This window comes from Anarhichas minor, unplaced genomic scaffold (assembly GCF_050575085.1).
Source record: "Anarhichas minor isolate MPS153535 unplaced genomic scaffold, ASM5057508v1 ptg000123l, whole genome shotgun sequence".
NCBI lineage: Eukaryota > Metazoa > Chordata > Actinopteri > Perciformes > Anarhichadidae > Anarhichas > Anarhichas minor.
Window position 1 is genome coordinate 1,161,826 of NW_027466569.1, and position 5,124 is coordinate 1,166,949.

Sequence of the window (5,124 nt, forward strand, 5' to 3'; positions counted from 1 at the left end):
TAAGCTCCAATAATCATACTGTTAGAAAGCTAAGTGACCAAATGATATTTAAATATCTATGATTGTTACTGGTAGAGACCAAAGCAGAGCATCTACACAATGAGTCCTCTTACTCATGCACTTTGTTTGGTCATGTGTGTTTTTTGAGTTGATTATTTCCCTAAAACTTCCCAGAATGCATTGCTCCCTGGTTCTCTGAGGCTACTGGTAAGTCGACTCTTTAAAGGTCCAAAGTAACAAATATAAGAAGGTAGTAGAGTCTAAATACAATAAAATACTTTATTACATGTGTGAAAACATCTAAAGTCACAGGAAGTGGAACCAGCTCATCATTCATATTTTAATTTACTTTAGTCTCAATCCTTCTGCTGTATTTATCATTTCATCTTGTATTTCTCTGTATCAGTGGTGAGTTGTATGAGCCGAGTGCACGAGTCACTCAGTGAAGTAAACAAACAAACAAACACGAGTAAACCACACAACACACAAGCAGCAGTGAAGCTGCAGCTCATCACCAACACACACTCTGCTCCCAGCAGATGTCACTGTTACATAATGAGTCTCTGATGCAACACACACGCACGCGCACACACGCACGCACGCACGCACACACAAGCACACACACAGACGCACGCACACACGCACGCACACACACACGCAGGCACACACAGACACACACACACGCACACACACAGATGCACGCAACCACACACGCACGCACACACAGACACACGCACACACAAGCAAACACTCACACACACACACAGACGCACGCACACACAAGCACACACACACGCACGCAGGCACACACACACACAGACACATGCACACACAGACACACACACGCACGCACACACAAGCACACACACACACAGACACATGCACACACAGACACACACACGCACGCACGCACACACAAGCACACACGCACGCAGGCACACACACACACACAGACACATGCACACACAGACACACACACGCACGCACGCGCACACACACAGTGGGTGTAATTCATGTTTTTATGATGCTGATGAACTGTCATGTTGATCTCATGATTGATCTTATTTTATTTCAAACAGGTGATGATATATGATATTTGATGATATAAGGATTCGCTCGGGTTCGGGGGTATTTACTTATATTTTCCTTTTCTACTTGATATTTATAAATTCTTGTGAGCTGTTTTGCTCTCGATGTCCTCATCGTGGTGAAAGAAGTCAGTTAGTGTTTCCTCCTCCTCTCCATGTGTACGCGTCACCATGCTTGTTGTAGAGCTTATTTATATTCTCTTTCTTTGGGACCTTTTCTTCCCAGCAGCCCTTCACACTCAGCTGGATGCTGCTGTGTGCTGAAGTCTCACTGTGTCTCTGCTCAGGGTTTGGTGGAGGTCGTTGGTTTGTACGATGGTCAGGAAGCTCCACGTGAGACGGTGAAGCCTCTGAATCACAAGAAAACAAACCAATCAGAGCTTTGGAGGCGGGATTAAGGACGGGTAACTGGCAAACCTTAAATCCACACATTTCTTCAACACTCACCCTTCTGAGTCACGTTGAAACGCTGAAGTGAGGGTTGAGGTTGTTTGGAGCTGAGTGGATTGTTGTGATTGCACCAATAATTCGACTGTTTCCTTGATTAGAAAAAAAAGTGCCAATTAGACTGTTTTCACATTCTGACTTCTGGTTTGAATGTATCGGTGCATTGTTAGTGAGGAATTGTTTGGTTGACTTCACAGTTGATGTCAACTAGCTAGTAAGAGAGAGAGTTCTGGTTCCACTGGGGATTGAACCCAGGACCTTCTGCGTGTGAAGCAAACATGTTGACGACACTATGGAACCTCTTTGCTGGCCGTGTTTCTAATCCAGTCGGTAACTAAATGTGGTTCTGACCACAGTGTAGTTCACTCAAATACCTGATTGTTTCAGCTTTTGGAGCTGGTGCTGTTAGCTGATGTCATTTGGCAAAACTGGGCTGTTTTTAAGGTTGAATAACTCTCAAAAATCTAATGTTCTCTTGCTGGTTTCTCTAGATTACCAACCCTGTGTTGAAGTTGTCTTCAGTATCAAAGTAATCCAGTGACAGCTGTCTGTGAATCCATGGGTGCACTGCCAACAGGAGCGGCCTGTGTTTGATTGTTTTACAATCCTACATTTGTCGACCTCACAGCTGATTTTAAAGGTGGAAATAAGAGAGTTCTGAGTTTCTGGGGATTGAACCCAGAACCTTCTGCGTGTGAAGCAGACGTGATGACGACTACGTGCTATCGAACCAAATCAAATCGGTTCATAAATGTGGTTCTGATTGCAGTTTACTCAAATATTGTTTGTCAAATATGTGAGTGTTTGAGTGTAACGAGTCCTTGCTGTTGTACTGACGTGACTCTAGGTCTCAACAACACAACACTGAGTTATTTGTGCATCCTATCAAAACCATATATTAAAGCATTTCAGTGTCTCATCCACAACCTTGAAGATCTGAGTCCATCCTTTAAATAGCAGCTTTCAGGTCCAGGTTGATGAAGACTGGAAGAACCTCGTCATGTCGTTGGAACTGAAAGTGTTGTTCGCTGAGAGAGAAACAGAAGCACCAGCATGTGACTCTGTCACCTTGTCCATGTTAGATATGAAAGATAAGACTTACAGGAGCAACGTGACCTTCTGCAGGCAGGTGATGTGCACATTCAGCTGATTGAAAACTTGATATCACACGTGACAGTGAGGATTAATGAGAGCGGCTCCGCTGTGACTCCCTCTGCACCGCGAACAGTCTAAAGAACAGTCCGGCTTTATCCAGTAATCATCATGTTTAGCTTCTGCTCTCAGCTAGTGAAGTCAGTCAGTTAGTCTGTTATTGTTCACTTTGTGTGAGTTGTGCAGAGACAAATAAATGACAAATAAATCATCTCTTCATAGAGTTTAAAGACCGTAAAGTTTGAGATCTGTCACAAAAAACAAATGCGATACACATGCTGTGTGAAGAAAACAGATTGAATCACACAGATAAGTTAACAGTTGGAGTATCTTCAGTATCTCAGCGTCGCTCTGTCTGCAGAACAACAGCAGTTAGTAGAGAGATAACACACACACACACACTGCGCTGTCACAGAGCTGTGTTTACCCCCGAGGCCTCTGCACACACACACACACACACACACACAGATCTCGTCACTATTGCATGAAAACCTCCAACATGTCTCTTATGAGGACGTATACGAAGCAGCTTTGTGTTCAGTCATTCAGTAGTCCTGAGACCAGACGTGCGTGTGCGTGTGCACGTGTAGAGATGCGTATCGGTGGCTGCAGCATTGATCTGCCAGATGTGCAATCGTGTTACAGTCTTTCAAATGACGCTTTTGCTCCCCTGACTTCAGCGTTTAAAGCGCTACCTCCTCCCAGATAACACGATTAACCAGTAAGAGACACCAAACCTGGAGACAGAGGAGATGTCTGAAGGACAAACGTCTCATCCTCTGCTGTCCTTCTATGCGCTGCACGCTTTATAGAGGGGTATGAAATATGAATTGTATAAGTATGTGAGAATGTATGAGACGGACAGCAACTACATACTGACACTCAGTCACTGAGTGTCAGTTTATCCGTAGTGGAGGAAAAATGCAGATCCTTTATTTCACTGAAAGCAATACTGCAAAATAAAAATACTCAAAATGGTTATATTACGTTCATTACATAACTCACAACGAAGAGACACAGTTTTTAATGGTACAATTCCACCTTAATGGATTTCAGAGTCAACTCAAACCGTGTGAGAATAGGACAGAGATCTGGTTCCACTGGGGACTAACGACTACAGGAACCTCTGTGAGGTGATCATCTCACATCACCAGGTGGAGATGTTCAGTCTTTGGATTATTATTCCAAAAACATTAATACATGTAGTTACTGTAGTAGCAGCAGAATCATGTGTTGGTTGACAGCTCAACATGGTTTTTGACAAACCACCTGCCTGTCTGTCTGCCTGTCTGTCTACCTGTCTGTCTGTCTGTCTGTCTGCCTGTCTGTCTGTCTGTCTACCTGTCTGTCTGTCTGTCTACCTGTCTGTCTGCCTGTCTGTCTGCCTGCCTGTCTGCCTACCTGTCTGTCTGCCTGTCTGTCTGTCTGTCTACCTGTCTGTCTGCCTGTCTGTCTGCCTGTCTGTCTGTCTGTCTACCTGTCTGTCTGTCTGTCTGTCTGCCTGTCTGTCTGCCTGTCTGTCTGCCTGTCGGTCTGCCTGCCTGTCATGGCAACACTATGCTGAGTTGCTGGGTCCGATCAATCTAGAATTCTCTTCCTGGTTTCTCAGGATTGCCAAACCTGTTTTTAAGTTAAAGTTTAGCATCAAAGTAATCTAGTGACAGTTGTTTGTACTTCCATGACTGCACTGTAACCTGGAGCTGCTTATAGCTGGATTTATTTGATTGTGGTATAATCCTTCATTTGTTGACCTCACAACTGACATTAGACAGCTGGTAAGAAGAGAGACTTCTGGTTCCACTGGGGATTGAACCCAGGACCTTCTGCGTGTAAAGCAGACGTGATAACGACTACACTATGGAACCTCAGTTATGGGACTCTCTCCAACCAACCAGTAAAAATTGTTCTTCTTGAATCTGGAACGTTCAATAGTCCAGTGATTGAGAACAGTGATCAGATCTTCTGTCAGTTTTAAAGACTTGGAGACTTTCCTGCTAGATTTAGCAACTTTTGGAGCTAATGCTGCTAGCTACTTTCAATTTAAAAGTGTTGGCAACATTATGCTGAGTTTTTAGGTTGGATTGTTTTAAAAATCTAGCGTTCGCTTCCTGTTTTTTTAAGATTACCAAACCTGTTTTTAAGTTAAAGTTTGGTATTAAAGTGATGGTTGTCTGTACATCCATGACTGCACTGCAAACTGGAGCTGTTTGTAGCTGGATTTATTTGATTGTGGTACAAACCTTGAGAACAGTGATCAGATCTGCTGGTGCTCTACAACAGCTTTTGTATTTCTGAGGAGATATTGGTCAGGCTACATTTAGCTCAGATTTTCTTAGTTCATATAACAGAAATACTTTTGTCGACTCCACTATTGATTTTAGACCTTCAGTATTCAGAAGTTCTTCTCCACACCAGCCCTCTCTGCATCTCAGCCAAT

At 43.5% G+C, this 5,124-nt stretch overlaps 1 non-coding gene across 1 annotated transcript; it reads right to left on the bottom strand.

Moving 5' to 3' along the window:
• Positions 1-4,479: 4,479 nt before the first annotated feature.
• Positions 4,480-4,552, bottom strand: trnav-uac (transfer RNA valine (anticodon UAC)). The gene has a single exon. It is a non-coding gene; the product is annotated as a tRNA-Val (tRNA).
• Between the last annotated feature and the right edge of the window lie 572 nt (positions 4,553-5,124).